Here is a 17,502-nt window from a genome sequence, read left to right on the forward strand (position 1 = left end):
CCTAAATTTGGAGTCAGTCTCGCTCACTGATTTTTAGCACAAATGGTGTAATCATGGAGCTCAGCAGTCGCACTGATAAAAAATCAGCACTTTCCCATTGAAATGCCATTTTATTGACTGTTGAAACTCTAGAAGTAAATTAGACAGACATCAAACCGGTGGCACTCACAGACAAACAGTAAACATTGGCATGTCTGTGTTCAGGGAACAAAATACATTTACATGTCTGTTAAAGTCATTTGAACAACACAAGACATGCGCTCGAATTAATTGGATGTGGTCCGACCAGACTGTAGCTTTGAGACAGAGAAATATGTTCTTCCAGTCTATCCCAACCACTAATTGTACCTATTTTATTTACATTACACTACATATGTTTGGGTCCTGTAAGACCAGCTTGATCTGTTTTGTGTGTGCTATAATGCATTGGTTAAAGTAGGGGACTTCCATAGGAATTGCTAAGAAGCACAAGTAGAGTAACTACAGTGGTCCCTACTTTTATGTCCAGAATAGAGTGTCTGGTTCATTCTGCAATGCTCTCTTCTAGCACTGCATCTAGTCAATGCATCATTCAAAGTCAGTGTGTGGATTATGCTTTTCTTCACTAGGTGGCTTTCTCCCAAGATGAGACAGGCTTAGTCACTTGTTTCTTGCGGGGAGGACGTCGGGCAGTTCCCCCTCCCCTCAGGGCTGAAGACACATCCCTTTTGAGATAAAGCCAGAGAGAGTGAAGCATTGCAGGCACAGTGACCACACAGCCTACCGTTGGGAGACTTTGATAGCTGCAAGAACCTCTGTGATATCTCTGATCACACTGTGTATCTGGGGTGTGTTCAGCCCCTCCTGGATTAAAAGTCTGAAGTCCTTCTGCCCTGTTCAATCTTGAGATCCATGGAGCAGCTGTAACCAGGTAAGTGCTCTCTGCCAACACACATTATACAGACTGTTGCAGTTTATGGGGGAGTAAGGCAGGAGGTCCCCCAGTTGTAAAAAGGATAATTCTCTTTGTTCTTCAGTTTATGGAATCTGGTGATTCTTTTTTCAGAGTTCAGTCTGTAAAACCAGACCAAATAACATTCTTCACTGTCTTTGTGTTTAGTTTTTGCATGCCGGATGCCACTCAATGTTCACCAACCACATGGTATAAGATGGGGGGGGGGGGGGGGGGGTATTAATGCTGAACTTCAGCACTCACTGCATTTTAGGCAGACTCTTAAGACTATAGTGTCCTGTGGGAAACAAGAGAGGGGCAGAGTAGTGACAACAAACAGAACAGATTAGGGCTAAAGCATTGCTCACCGTGGGATGGTACCAGTGGATCTGCTACTGCAAACCCAAAGCATCACTACTTTTTTTTTATACAAACTTATAGTTCAGCATTCTTTTTATTAAAGAAAATAGATTTTATAAATATTATTCTCTTTCTATCTTGTAGCATAAATTTCTTGAGTAATTCTGTCTATATTACTTTCTAAAAATGTACAATTGTGTGAAATGATGCACAGTATACCGGTAATTGCTTTTTACATCACTTTGACCACTAAGCCAAGTTAAGAATAGGATTTGCTAGAGATAGAGAAGTGACAGTGGAGATGGTGGGCACTAAGCTATTGGACATACTGTACAGCATTGTAATGTGGGGGTTATGTCACTAAATTGAGTTAGAATATAATAGAGCAGTAACGTATCAGATGTTACACAAAGTAATTGTACATTCTCTGTACCAAGATAGAAAAATTGGCAAAAGCGTTCCAATGCCAGGACAATAAAATATAATGATGCCAAAACCACCTTCCAAAGGTATCTGTGATAACCAATATTGATAGTGATATATAACAATCAAAATGGGTACTATCCTCCTGAAGACAGGTGGTGGGTAATACAAGCTCACCCACAATCAGTCTCATTGGCAGGTTCCCCTTAGCAGAAGCAAGTACTCACATATCCTTGGTGTGGCTGACAGGTTGTGCAGCTTCCAATGATGATGGCAGAAGTAGAAAAAGGGTGGGAGGAGAGCATAAACCAAAAGGAGCAGGAAGGACCCAAAGTCAAAAAAATTAATAAAAGGGCACTTTAATGTGTCAGAGACCCATCCAACGTGTTTCGAACGTCACAGCGTTCTTTATCAAAAAGAATGCTGTGACATTCGAAACGCGTTGGATGGGTCTCTGACACATTAAAGTGCCCTTTTATTCATTTTTTTTTTACTTTGGGTCCTTCCTGCTCCTTTTGGTTTGTGCGCTCCTCCCACCCTTTTTCTACTTCTACATTCTCTGTACCCACTTGTTGAAAAACCCTTCTTCAGTATTCACACCCCAAATCTTCTAAAGCAGTTATTCCCAACAGGGGGTTTGGAAACCCCTAAAGCAGGGGTGCGCAAACTGGGGGGCACGGCTCTCCCCCACAGGCATTGAAATTAAATGCTGGGGGGGACCGCGCGAGAGCTCTGTAACTTTTTCCTACCTTATCTTCGGCGACGTGTCACCATGGTAACCCGGCTTCGTGGTAACCCATGGCAACGTGACTTCACATAAACCAGTGACGTCATTTGCCGCCTTAGCCGAGGGGGGAGGGGGGTGGCACAAGCAGACAACGGGGTGCATGGAGAAAACTTTGCGCACCCCTGCCCTAGAAGTTGGTCAAAAAAATGTGTAATGGCAGATCCCAGGCAGTATGGGGGGTTCCTGAGCCTGTGGGGGGACTGCGCAGTTGGTAAGGCCCCAAACTGCACCTTGGCAAGTGTGGTTTTGCTGTAAATGACAGCAGAGGCTTCCAAAGTCGCTCCCCACAATCAGGGCCGCCGGCAGATTTCCGGGGAACCAGGACGAGAGTTTTGACCGCCCTCCCGTTTAAAGGGTCTTGCGAGCAGGGGGCCCCATTTCACAAGTCGCAAGCCCCTTCCTCTATTCTAGCCCCTCCCCATCTATTTTTCTCCCCTCCTATCTCCGTCTTACCTCCTCACACTCTAGGTCATTCACTTCCCCCCCCTCACCCCTCTCTCTCTCTTCTTAACTCCATCTTACACCCCCTCTCACTCTCCCCCCCCCCTTTCGCTATCATTCAATTACCTCCCTCTCACTCAATCCCTTTCCCTTAATCCCTCCCCTCCTTACACTCATTCCCTCCTCCCCCCCTGGCCACACACACACACACACACACACACACACACACACACACACACACACACACACACACACACACACACACACACACACACACACACAATTCCCTCTCAATAACCATACAATTTCCCCCCACAATAATTACCCCTCCACAATCCCCCCACAAAATACCTACAACACTACCCTCCCCCCAAATACATATACTAACCTGCCCCCAAACACATACTTACAGCACTACCCTTCCCCCAAATACATACTTTCAACACTACCCCCCAAAATACATGCTTACAACACTATCCCCCCAAAAATATACCTACAACACTACCCCTCCAAATACATATGTAAAACACAACCCCCCAAAATACATACTTATAACACTACACTCCCAAATACATACTTGCACTAACCCCCCCAAATACATACTAAACTAACCCCCCCCCCCCAAATACATACTTATACTCCCTCCCCCCCCCCCAAGTACATACTTACACTACCCCATGCCCCCGACCCCCTGCAATACATAGACTTCCCTTGGGGATGGTCTCAGGCCGCGCTGGGCCTCTTTCTCATGCAGGTGGCTGCGGCAGACCTGACCAGCCGACGCTGGAACTTGGGCCCGGTCACAGTTCGCGCAATAAGATTTATTACTATGGGGTTCACGGAAAAAAATATTTTCTACCAGGATGTACACAATGTAAAGAAGTTTGAGAACCACTGTTCTAAAGGTTGGTATCTATTGAACAATAGGATGGTAACATAATTCCTAAAGTACTTTGTGCAACCAGTCACGTGGAGTCTCTAATGGGGTAGTTCAAATGATGGTCACTGAGTGCCTTATTGCTCTCTGCAAATGCAAAACGAAAACATAACACCTCTGCGAGGGTGAACCTTTACTCAGTTCTAGTACCAAACTTGAGGAGTGTTAATTCACTTGTACGACACACGTTAGCTTGTATTCCTTTTCTGTGTAATGAGGTAGTACCACGTAACGAGTCAATTTTTTTATTTTTAAACAACTTAGTGAAATTTGTTTCCTTGGATAGTGTGTATTCACCCTCCAAGTAACTGCTTGATTTATTTGTATCTTGTGGGAAATTTGTGCGCTTCTGCATTTATCATCTTCCTGTGTTTATCTTTTTAACTGATGATAGTTTCATAATTACTTTGTAAACAAAGAACAAAGCCTTGAGCATTGGCAGTCTGGTCACCAAAGGCTGTGGGAATTCTCCACCGCATCTGTTTACCATGGAAATGTTAAAAGTTTGAAAAAGTATGTACAAAAAAAATATATATATATATATATATATATATTTTTTCTTCCCAAAGTAGGGAGAGTTCAAGGTAATTCTTGAAGTTCTGGCAACACAACAACTGTGTGACCCCTACATACCCCCCAAAAGCTGTCTGGACCTTGCTCTTGGCCTCCCTCATCCCCACCCTCCCTATAACAACCACCCTCTCCTTCCTGTGCTTGCTGACCACACATGCGCACAAGCAGCTGGCAAGCGCGGATCGCACATGCGACGGCGGCAGGGGCCAATCGCTCGTGCTGCCCCAAAATGTTGCTGCCTTAGGGCCGGGCCTAATAGGAAATCCGCCACTGGACACGTGACATCATACTGGTGACATCATAGTGAGTTGCAGACATCTTGTACAGCTCAACCTTTGTACGGAAACATACCTAAGCCGTGTGTGTGTGTGTATATATGTGTGTGTGTGTGTGTATATGTATATATATGTGTATATATATATATATATATATATATGTATATATATATATATGTATATATATGCAAAGCTATGGGCCATACATACCAAAAACCCACCTACACTCTTCCTTTTGATACTATTAGATAGCATGCCAAGTTTGGTGGCTCTAGGATTAAGTGTGTGGATTTGTATAGCCCGGACAAAGAAACAAACTTTCTGAATTATAGTATATATATGTCTTTTAACCAGTTACATTTAATCTATTAAACATGCCAATGTCCTTCGTTCACTAAGAACTGCCCTTTTATTAGCCGGCTGCTTCACTAAGTCAAGATGTACACGCATAATTGGTTATTCATATTAGTCGTTTGTTCCGGGCTGTTGGGCTGCTCTGCCCTTTTCCGTGTCTCTAAATGTCTGCGTTCGCTGCAGAATATCCTAAACATGGAACATCTGGAAGAGATTGGTGGCCAAGTAACATCTTGTGTAAACTGAATTAGTCCCTTCCATAGTGACTAGATACACTGCAGGAAAGCACTTTCTGCATTGCCTCATTGGAATGATGATTATCTGCGGTTAACATAACTTCTGCAGAGCTACTACAGCGCTTGAATTATGATGAGCAGTTGGCACAAGGCTGAATTTAGCTTCTTTTTCGCCCAACTTATTTGTGCTCCAGCTTTTTATTCGTGAAAAAGTTATTTTCCCAAGGGTTAAATTACTTTGGGCCGCCATTTCACAGAGGGTACTCATAGATGGGGGATCCCTTATATAGAACCCACTTGTATTTAGCCTGGCCCATAAAGGGTTTGGGCATCAAAATGTGTATGGCTGCCAATATCTACCAAGTAGCTGCAGTATTTCAAGGGTTAAATAACTTTGGGCCACCTATTTCACAGCGGTTATCCACAGAGCTGGGTCCCTTACATAAAACCCACTTGACTGCCTTTTTGCCCAGTTTTCAATTTTTTTTTTAACAAGGCCTCTTAAAATTGTCTGTCAGAGTGATTTTCTATAAGCACCTCAAAAACACTGCCCTCAGTGCTGCAAATTTGGAATCAGTGTATCATTCTTTCTCCCATTTAGGTATGAACAGCATTTACATGCAATTATGTATTGTCTGTTCTGTGATACTTGTAGCTGTGCTCTTTACAGCCATGCACACTGCACACAGTGCATTCTGCTTTACTAGCAAGACCACAAAGCAGGATAGGGCGTGCTGTGACCGGGATGTGATGGTGTCAGGTAAGTCAGTGCTGCGCGCTTAGTCTGGCGTGCGGTGGGGAGGGGCAAGGGGCGGTGTATCGTAGAGAGGGCAGCAGTGAGGAGCAAGGGGTGCGGAAGGGAGCAAGGCAAAGTGCTTAAGGAGTCTCAATTATGATAGTGTGTAAGGGGGAATGGGGGAGGAGTGCCAGTGTTTGTGTCAGTATATTAGTGTCTGTGTGTCTCTGACATACATAACCCACCAATAGAGGAGGAGGTGTGTGTGTGTGTGTGGGTGTGTGTGTGTGGTTAGCCGGAACAGCCGCCACTTCCCCCGCCGCTCAACAGAAAAAACGCTTTGGCCGACTTCTACGTGTTTGAAAATGTTGTCCACACTTGAATTTATGTCTAAACTACAATGAAGCTATAAAAAAAAAATATGTTCGGAAAAAAAACCAGTTACCCACTCCCAGTTAATATATATAAACAAATTAGGATGCGCTAAGAAAACATTATAACAAGGTCTAAACTACATACAAAATCATAAAGTTCAGTGCTGCATGAAAAAAGAACCGTTCCCAATTCAAACAATGATGTCTTCAGGAAAAAAAATCAGCACACCTCAGATAAGAGAGATAAAGAAAAAAGAGAAAAAAATAGTGAAGCACGTTAAAAAAAAGCCTCCAAACAACTGCCAGTGGTAAGATATGCACTTACATGAAAGTGCCTGGGCTCAGACACTCATAGGTATCTTCACTCCTTCTCTCCCACAGCAATAGACAGGGAAAACGGAGCCTCTGCTTAAAATGTCAGTTTTATTAAGATCAGGGTATAACTCACATGTATGCAGAGTATACATAGATAAAAAAGGAACCAGTTCATGTGCTTTCCTCCACTCCGGTAACCGCGACTCTCCTCGCCGTTCCAGCCGTCGTCCGACGTCACTTCTGGTTTCCTGGGAGTTGCACTGTAACTGGTCCCCTGTCACCCTACGCGTTTCGCAGGTAGGTTCCTGCTTCCTCAGGGGTATGTGTATTGTATCCATGCATCACCTCCAAATATAGCCCTCTCTATACCTGCTCTCAATTAACTTTATTCAAAAATATATAGAACGCAGTACTAGGGATACATTGAAAGATATAGACATGCATGGATATATCTATTCTAAAATACATAACATCAAAAACTTCAACTTTTAATAATATGACAGATTTAGAACATACCTTAATGTACATAGAGTAGATCAACATTTAAGAGATTTTTTTTAGTGCTTTTACACTTCTATATCTAATAGATAAGTAAAGATTCTCCATTTATATTGAGCCCTTAAATTTGATAATTTATTTATTTTATTTATTTATTTATAAAATATTTTACCAGGAAGTAATACATTGAGAGTTACCTCTCGTTTTCAAGTATGTCCTGGGCACAGAGTTAAGACAAATAATACATGTTTACAAATACAGTTACATAATGAGCAGGGTATACATTATATACAAGACATTGCATGCACAGTTAAAGATAATTTATATTATGGGAGAATTAAACAGTTACAGACCAGATTAAAATATGTGACAGCCTTAGATTTGAAAGAACTTAGACTGGTGGGGGATGTAAGAGTCTCTGGTAGGTTGTTCCAGTTTTGGGGTGCATGGTAAGAGAAGGAGGAGCGGCCGGATACTTTGTTGAACCTTGGGACCATGAACAGTCTTTTGGAGTCTGATCTCAGGTGATAGGTGCTGCATGTGGTAGGGGTGAGGAGCTTGTTCAGGTAGCTGGGTAGCTTGCCCATAAAGAATTTGAAGGCAAGACAGGAAAGGTGAACTTTGCGCCTAGCCTCAAGTGATGACCAATCTAGTTCTTTGAGCATTTCGCAGTGATGTGTGTTATAGTTGCATTGGAGAACAAAACAACAAATTGAATTGTAGAGGGTGTTAAGTTTGCTAAGGTGGGTTTGAGGTGCTGAGCCATATACTATGTCTCCATAGTCAATAATTGGCATTAGCATCTGCTGTGCGATACGTTTTCTGACCAGGAGACTTAGGGAGGATTTGTTCCTGTAAAGTACCCCTAGTTTGGCATAGGTCTTGGTTGTCAGGGTATCAATGTGCATCCCGAATGTTAAGTGGGGGTCAAACCTAACTGGTGTTAGTGTTGGTTCTAATCTGCAGCTCAGTCGCTGGAAGCTTTAAAAATTTAGTCTTGGTCCCAAACACCATTGTTACACGTCTTAGGCCTGGGACCCGCTGCGCTCGTTGGCGCGGGCGGCAATGTAGCGAGTTCCCCACCAGCAGGGGAATCCTCGCGAGCCGGTCCCGGTCCCCACTGGCTGCACAGCTGACTACACGCTGTGGCGCGTCAGCCGCTAGGAGACACAACAGAATGGTGTTTCCTAGCTTCGACGCGTCACGTGGTGTGGCTGTGAGCCAATGGGGAGGGGAGGCTGCGGGAGGAGGAGAGGCTTCGGGGAGCGGGGAGGAGTGTGGAGTGAAAGCAGGTGAGTGCCTGTCTGTGTGTGTGTCTGAGTGCGTGCGTGCCTGCCTCTGTCTGTGTGTGTGTCTGAGTGCGTGCGTGCCTGTCTGTGTGTGTATGTGTGTGCCTGAGTGCGTGCGTGCCTGTCTCTGTCTGTCTGTCTGTCTGTCTGTGTGTGTGTGTGTGTGTGTGTGTGTGTGTGTGTGTGTGTGTGTGTGTGTGTGTATGTATGAGTGCTTGCGTGTGTGTGTTTTTTTTACTTACCTGCAGCCCGTGGAGGGAGGGGGGGGGAAGAGTAGCGGGTCCCTCCGCTCAAGCCACGCCCCCCCCTCCCTGTCAATCCTCCCACTCCCGCCCACCTCCCGCTCCGGCCCCCCACGTCATGGCCGCGCCCCCTCACGTCATGGCCGCACACCCCCCCGACCCGTTTGGCCACGCCCCCCCCCCCCGCTACTACTGAAGTTTCCTGTAGACCGCAGATCGCGGTACAGTGAGTTGCACGCGCCGCCGGCAAGCAAGCCAGCCATGCGGACGCGTGCAACGGGACCTTAGCCTTATCAGTGTTTAAAAACAGTTTGTTTTGGGAAATCCAGTTTTCGATTCTGAAAAAGTCAGACTGAAATATGTGTTGAAGGTCGGAGAGGCTATGGCTGTGTGCATATAGGATTGTGTCATCTGCATACATGTGTATTGAGGCTTCCTGACAAGCTGTGGGAAGATCATTGATGAACACTGAGAAGAGTAGGGGCCCCAGAACAGAGCCTTGCGGGACGCCACAGGTGATATCCAGGGGGTTAGAGTTAGAGCAAGAGATGGACACATGTTGGGATCTACCTGATAGGTAGGACTGAAACCAGTTTAAAGCATGCTTCCCTGTTCCAGAGCTCTGGAGTTTGTTGAGCAGGATAGCATGATCAACAGTATCAAAAGCCTTTGCAAAATCTAGGAATACTGCACCAGTGAGTTGACCCCGTTCCATTCCACACTGGATTTCATTGCAAACTTTTAGCAGGGTAGTTATGGAAGAGTGTTTGGGGCAAAAGCCAGATTGGAATTGGCTAGGGAAATTTGTCTTGTTATAGTAATCGCTTAATTGGGAGTGGACACATTTTTCCATGACTTTGGATAGGATTGGGAGAAGGGAGATTGGTCTGTAGTTTGAGACAGTGTTTTTGTCCCCACTTTTGAAGATTGGGACAACTCTGGCAGCTTTCCAGGTCTTAGGGATATGGTCTGCAGACAGGATAGAGTTGACTATGGAAGCAATTGGTTTGGCAATTGCTGGGGCACCAAGTCTTAGGAACCTAGATTGTAGTAAGTCAGGTCCACATTGACTGCTTAGTTTTAATTTGAGGAGCGCTTGTGTAATCTCCTCTTCGGATACTGGGCCAAATTGAAAATTGTATGCAATGTTGGGAGGGGCTGGGGCTATAGGGGTACTCCCAGGATGAGATTCAGGTTTGTGGTTTGGGTTGCGTTTTGCTAATAAGTTAGTAGCACACCCCACAAAGTAATCATTGAATGCATTTGCAATGTCGGTGGGGTTTGTCAGAGTAATATCGCCCTTGGTGATATTACTTGGGTGTTGATGGTTAGAAGGCTGGAATATGTTGTTGATAACCTTCCAGAAGTTACCTGGGTTTGATGTGTTCTGGAGGAGATTGTCAGAGTAATAGTGTGCTTTTGAATGCCTTGTTTGCCTTGTGCACATGTTCCGCAGGCATCTGTAGTGATTGAGATCCTTGGTAGTGCCAGTTATTTTGTGGCTTTTCCACAAGGCATCCCTGAACTGGTAGAGTGCTATAAGGTCAGGTGTAACCCATAGAAGGTGGGCACCCCGTATCCTTATTCTGCGTAGTGGAGCATGGGTATCACAGAGTTTTAAGAACTCGGATTGGAAATAGTCGAGCGCAGAATCAGGGTCAGGAATTAAATCGATTCTGTGCCAAGGGCAGTTGGTAAGGTCAGCCAGAAACTGTTGTGGGTTAAAGTTTCTAAATGTTCTAGTGAGGAGAACTTTAGGGCTTGATTGGGGCGGTTTAATTTTCCTTACACAGTATAATATTGCATGGTCACTGAAAATGTCAGGAAGGATGCCAGAGAATTGGATTCTGCTGGGATTTGAGGAGAGAATCCAGTCAAGCAAGGAATGGTTATGCGATTTCAGGTTTGTTCGTGTGGGTTGGGAAATGAGTTGCGATAGGTTAAGCGACTTGATTTGTGTGTGGATTTTGTGATTTTTAGGGTCAAGCCAATTGAAGTTGAAATCCCCAAGAACTAGCAGCTCACTCTTCTCATTCAGAGTGGAAATGGAGCCAAGAAACTGGGTGATATCAGTCAGAGATTGTAGGGGGGCTTTAGGGGGGCGGTAGATGCCAGCAATCAGGAGGGGCTTAGAGAAGGGGAGGCAGATTCTGCTGACTAGGATTTCAAAAGAGTTTGGTCTTGGGGGGGCAATTTAACAGTGTAAATTGCAAGGTGTCTGCAATATAAAATAACACCCCTCCTCCTCTCTTTGACCTATCTCTCCTAAAAATGGAGTATCCCTGAATGGCAATATGTGCATCAGGTGTTTTAGGGGTTAGCCATGTTTCTGTAAGAACGATGGCTTTTGGTTTATGCATATGGCACCATGCCCTTAGTTCATCCAGTTTGGGCAGCAGACTCCGGATATTTATATGGGTGAGAGATAGCCCTTTTTGGAAGTTGAAGGGGGTATTCTCAGGGGCATGGGACAGAGTTGAAGTGGGAGGACCTGGGTTAGGTTCAATATCACCTGCTAAAGAGAGTAATAGTATGAGTAGAAATTTGAGTAGTTGGCAAAAAACGTACTGTTTTAAAGGTCTGAGAAAAATGGTGTTCTTTAAAAAAGGAAACGGATTGAGATATTAATGGAATATCAAACCATTTCATTCTAGGTGTTGCAATTAATTATATTATGTTAGAAATCAAACCAAATCTATATTAATATTTAATCCTATGGGGATTCATGTCTTTAATTTGAAAATCCACATTGTATCTTTTTGGGAAATTTTCTGAACTAGATCACCTCCTCTTATTCCTAATTCTATTCTATCAATCCCCATAAAGGTTAGACCATCGAGTTTACTGGAATGAGAACTTTTAAAACGACTTGACACATTATGTGTTTTTAACCCTTTTAGAATATTTCTACAATGTTCACCAATACGCTGTTTTAAACATCTCTTCGTTCGTCCAACGTATTGCCTGCTACAGGGGCAATTTAACTAATCAACAACCCCTTTACTATCGCAATTGATGAACTTACTGATTGTAAAGGTTTCTCCAGTATATTTGGATTACTTTCATGTAAGTGCATATCTTACCACTGGCAGTTGTTTGGAGGCTTTTTTGAACGTGCTTCGTTATTTCTTTCTCTTTTTTCTAATTGCTTTCTTTCTTATCTGAGGTGCGTGGAATTTTTTTCCTGAAGACACCTACTCCCAGTTATTATTTCAGCCTCATTACTAATCATTTTCTAATTACTACATGGAGTTTCTTCTTAATCCCTTTAAAAAAAACAAAAAAAAACTGCCGGAACTCAAAGGATCCACAACTCCGTTCCTCCAGAAAAATAGCTAATATTAACCCTTTGAGTGCTGGAGGGGCCGCAGCACCAAAAATCCTCCCGGCACTCATGATCACATGATTGCTCCGTTCGTGATGACAGAACGGAATCTTCCGGTTAAACCCCGCGCGGAGCGCAGAACGCGATCTGCCCTACGAAAACGAGCAATTGGATGATGACGTTGCTAATATGGCGTGCCACGTCTTTGGGCACCCAAATGGTTAGCCTTTAGCGGTGCGGGTGTTCGGTGGCGAACACTTCTTGGCCATGTGATCACTCCTGGGCCATCACATGACAGCGACCAGGACCGATCACCCCCATGGAAAACAAGCGAATGTCCGTGCCGTACCAGGTATAACATTAGGACCCTGTAAAAGTTAAAAAGGACAGAGGGGGTGTTACTTGGCTAAGTTCCATACTTTCCATTAATTTCATATCCAATAGGTGCTATTAAATGGGACTGAATCTTTAAACCCAATGGCCCTGAAGCTCTTGTGTATAATCTGCTAGACACCGCAGACCAAATATGAAAGGGTTAATGCATTCTTTGCTCCTGAAGAGACCTTGAACATAGGTGAGGAACGGGGAGCTGGTTTGGGTTTAGTAACTTGAAATGTTGGTGAATCACAGAGCTGCCTGTTTGGGGGAAGCTATGTTGGAGGTTTAAAAAAGAATGGTAATAAAAGTACTTCATGTTTAAGCCACCAGCCACTTTGTTTTCATTTCATGAGAAATTGTAAAATCTAAGTGTTACTTTATATGTAGGCTGCAAAACTTGCAATAATGTCCTAATCGCTACACCTCTTAAAGCTGCAGTTCAAGCTGCCGTTTAAAAAAAAAATTCCCATTCAATCTGTGCATCAATACAATCTGCACACTGAGAAGTGATTAGCTAAATTGCCGATCGATCCGTTCTCCGGTAATTGATCGCCGAATCGGGGGTTATTTAATTCAGTTATTGCTGCGCAACAGTACACACAATGCAAAGTTCTGTGTGTAAGATCATGTGATCAGGCAGGTACTAGATACAATTGGTGCACTGCTAGAGAGTGGGCAAGGCGCCAGAGCCTGCCTCAGAAGGGGAAGCGGGTGTGACTTAGTAAACGGTTTCTATAGAAACAAAAATGCTTGCTACATTAGAATACATAAAAAAAAGTCTTACATTTTTTTTAAAAATGCTACAAGTATTTTCTCATAGTACAGAACTGATTTATTTTTAAAAAAAACACGTAGGATATTGCTTGAACTGCAGCTTTAAAACGGGCCTTCAGGAATGAAAGGATTAACCGCATTCATTATCCAATGACACGCAAGCTACAGGGTGATATTGTACACAATGACAGAAAGATTGATCTAGTGATAAAAGTGCTACTCCTGAAACGTGGCCAGGATTAAAAGGGCACTCCCGTGTAGCAGGTCAAAAACATTTTTAATCTCATCGGTGTAATCAGCTTCCTTGGAAATATTTAATCACTCTTGAACTAATTGCCTGCATCCTGTTAAAAATTAATCTACTTGTTTTTTTCTTTCTTAATTCAAGCATATCAGCTGCTTATTGTTATCTGTTTGACAAATGATGGCTTCCTAATTGCTATACAAACAATCTACAAAACAGAGACAATTCCCCTGCAGTTTTAGGGATTGTCAAACAATCTATCACTAAAAGACATTAAAGGGGGGAGGGAAGCTTTTGTTTCACATGAAAAAGTGCCCTTAAAAAAAAAAAAAAAAAAATGCAATACAAAATTGTGACATTTGATGTGTTTTAAAGGTGTCAGTCAGGTGCAGTTATATTAGTAAACATGCCACTGTCCTTAGTTCACTTTTGTCCTGGGGGAGACTGCCTTAATAAAGTGTCAGCCTTGTCTGATTTTGCTTGTACAAATCACTTTATCTCTCTGCACCTCGGGACCTGAGTATTAGCCTGTGGCTGCTGCTTCATTGTGTGTCACAAAGACGTCAGCAACATGTCACAGAGAGGTTAAGTACTGATATAGAGCCAGACGTACCAAAGCCCATCAGGAATAAAATTAAATAATGGTTAAACTGCAGTGCTCAGCCTTCATGACATACAGCTACTATATATTTTGGAAAGTGGTCTGTCTGTTTGCTATGCATTTGAACACGTCTTAAGATGTTGTAACCAAATTTTGCATGATGGTTCCTGAGATCAAGGAGTAGGTTTTTGTCTATGTTTGAATACAATCTATTTTTAATTCTATGAGTTATTACAATGTCGCAACCAAGTCAGCCACTGGGTGTTGTACTGGTAGGCTATGGCTATGTATCTGGCACGTGATATCATAATGCACATAGCCTGGTGGCAGATAAGCTGGCTAGCAAGATTTGTAGCTGACCAGCAAGTTTTAGCCCGGAGGGCAAGCTCAACCAACTGGCCTAAGAATCGGGCGGCCCACACCTCACACACAGACGCACCCTACATGTAGCCAACATCCACCATACACGGACACACGCATACCAGATACATGTGCCACACACAGACGCACAACAGATACATGCGCCGTACGCAGACGCACATCAGATACACGCACCGTACACAGACGCACACCAGATACATGCGCCTTACACAGATGCACACCAGATACATGCGCCGTACACAGATGCACACCAGATACATGCGCCATACATACATGCATGCCATTCACTATACAATGAGAAAGCTCCATACACATACATAAGCACAATAAACACACACACCAGTGTGATTATATATATATATATATATATATATATATACAGTGTTCGACAAATCACCCAAAAATCTACTCGCCCAACCAAAAAATCTACTCGCCACCTAGTCCCGCCCCCAACCCCGCTTTAAAATAAAATATATTAATAAAATACATTTAATAAATTCCTAGTCAGAACATTCGTTTTTGACATAAATGTATTTATTGTATTACATTATACTAAAATTAGTCCTTGTTACGTGTGTGTGTATGGGTGTGTGTAAATGTCGGATCTAGAAATAAAAGCCAGGTGTGAATGACTAGTTTCCTGAACCCCTTAACCAGTGTCTGGACGTCCCCGCTTCATAATATCTAAAGCAGCAATCCCGCCTGGGATCTTACCTGATCCGCAGTCCCTCAATGTCCAGGTACCCGCATTCCCGCAATATTATACACTAGCTGAGAGACCCGGCGTTGCCCGGGATGTAATGTTCCCGTTCCTCTCTCTCTCCTCCCCCCTCTCTCTGTTTGTCCCCCATTCACATCAATGCAGTCCCTCCACCCTCCCTCCTTTACAGCTTCATGTAGCGTGTGTGCGTCAGTCACTGTGTGTTTGCGCGCGCGTCAGTGAGTCTGAGGCAGAAACACAAACACACACAGACTGACTGACGCACACACAGTCAGTGTGTGCGTGTGTGTGTGCCTCAGTCAGTGTGTGCATGCGTGCGTCAGTCAGGGTTTGTGTGCGCGTGTCAGTCGGTGTGTGTGTGTCAGTCGGTGTGTGTGTGTCAGTCGGTGTGTGTGTGTCAGTCGGTGTGTGTGTCAGTCGGTGTGTGTGTCAGTCGGTGTGTGTGTCAGTCGGTGTGTGTGTCAGTCGGTGTGTGTGTCAGTCGGTGTGTGTGTCAGTCGGTGTGTGTGTCAGTCGGTGTGTGTGTCAGTCAGTGTGTGTGTCAGTCAGTGTGTGTGTCAGTCAGTGTGTGTGTCAGTCAGTGTGTGTGTCAGTCAGTGTGTGTGTCAGTCAGTGTGTGTGTCAGTCAGTGTGTGTGTCAGTCAGTGTGTGTGTGTGCGCGCGTCAGTTAGTGTGTGTGTGAGCCAGTGTGTGTGTGTCAGTCAGTGTGTGTGTGTGTCAGTCAGTGTGTGTGTGTCAGTCAGTGTGTGTCAGTCAGTGTGTGTGCGCGCGTCAGTTAGTGTGCGTCAGTCAGCGTGTGTGTGTGTCAGTCAGTGTGTGGGAGGTGATGTGAGTGGAGCGCCGGGGAGGGGAGTCAGGGGAGGGGAGGTGAGTCAGCGGCGGGGAGGGGAGGTGGGTCAGCGCCAGGGAGGTGAATGAGCAGCGGGGAGGGAGGTGAGTGTGATGGGGGTGTAGGAGGTGTGTGTGTGTGTGTGTATACCCGGCGTTGGCCGGAGGGAGGGAGGGGGGGCGTGAAAGGCAGGGGGAGTGAGCGCCGGGGAGGGGAGGTGAGTCAGTGCCGGAGAGGGAGGTGAGTGTGATGGGGGGGAGGAGAGGTGTGTGTATACCCGGCGTTGCCCGGAGGCAGGGGGGGGGGCGTCAAAGGCAGGGGGGGGAGTGTCAAAGGCGGGGCGTCAAAGGGAGGGGGGGGCGTCAAAGGGAGGGGGGGGCGTCAAAGGGAGGGAGGGGGGGGGCGTCAAAGGGAGGGAGGGGAGGGGCGTCAAAGGGAGGGGGGCGTCAAAGGGAGGGGGCGTCAAAGGCAGGGGGGGGGCGCCTCAAAGGCATGTATTCCTCCCCCTGCATTTCCTCACCTAGCAGCATTAAGTCCTTGCCGCCCTCCTCCTGCTCCTCGGGGATGTTGAGCCGTAGAGAGCATGCTCTGGGAGGTGGGGGGGTAGGTGGGGGGGAGAAGTGGGGGAGCGACACACGCGACACCTACCTGTACTTCCGGGCGCCGCCATCTTCTCACTGGGCGCCGCGAGGGAGGAAGGGGGTCCTTCCGGGCGCCGCCATCTGTTCCAGTTGGAGCGGCGGCGGGGAGGGAGAGAGGTGAGTTGTAGCGGCGAGGGGGAGAGAGACCTGGCGTTGGCCGTGAGTAAAATTTCCCGCTCCCTTCTCTCTCCCTCTTTCTCCGTGTTCCCCAGAGGGGAGGGACGAACAGTGGACAGGAGGGGGGGGATGAACAGTGGACAGGAGGGGGTGGGGACGAACAGTGGACAGGAGGGGGTGGGGACGGACAGTGGACAGGAGGGGGGGGGGGACAGTGGACAGGATGGGGGGACAGTGGACAGGAGGGAAGGACAGTGGACAGGAGGGGGGGGGGGACAGTGGACAGGAGAGGGGGGGACGGACAGTGGACAGGAGGGGGTGGGGACGGAAAGTGGACAGGAGGGGGGGGACGGACAGTGGACAGGATGGGGGGACAGTGGACAGGAGGGGGGGCAGGAGGGGGGGACGGAAAGTGGACAGGAGGGGGGGGACGGACAGTGGACAGGATGGGGGGACAGTGGACAGGAGGGGGGGCAGGAGGGGGGGACGGACAGTGGACAGGAGGGACGGACAGTGGACAGGAGGGACGGACAGTGGACAGGAGGGGGGGGTGGACAGAAGGGGGGGCAGTGGACAGGAGAGGGGGGAGGTGGACAGGAGGGTGGGGAGGTGGACAGGAGGGGGGGGGCGGTGGACAGGAGGGGGGGGCGGTGGACAGGAGGGGGCAGTGGACAGGAAGGGGGGGCAGTGGACAGGAGGGGGGTCAGTGGACAGGAGGGG

General features: G+C 46.1%; 1 protein-coding gene across 3 annotated transcripts in view; it reads left to right on the forward strand.

Moving 5' to 3' along the window:
* Window positions 1-637: 637 nt before the first annotated feature.
* Window positions 638-17,502, forward strand: part of SMIM3 (small integral membrane protein 3) — a 26,976-nt gene continuing 10,111 nt past the window's right edge. Inside the window, exons 1-2 of one of the 3 annotated variants that reach the window (XM_075602105.1) lie at window positions 643-910; window positions 5,919-6,077. The gene's annotated coding sequence lies outside the window, so the exon portion shown is untranslated. Of the gene's footprint in view, window positions 911-5,918; window positions 6,078-17,502 lie in introns of all 3 variants that reach the window. The other 2 variants (XM_075602103.1, XM_075602104.1) reach the window with 2 other exon arrangements.

The sequence above is a fragment of the Ascaphus truei genome, chromosome 5 (genome assembly GCF_040206685.1).
Source record: "Ascaphus truei isolate aAscTru1 chromosome 5, aAscTru1.hap1, whole genome shotgun sequence".
NCBI classification, from domain to species: Eukaryota; Metazoa; Chordata; class Amphibia; order Anura; family Ascaphidae; genus Ascaphus; species Ascaphus truei.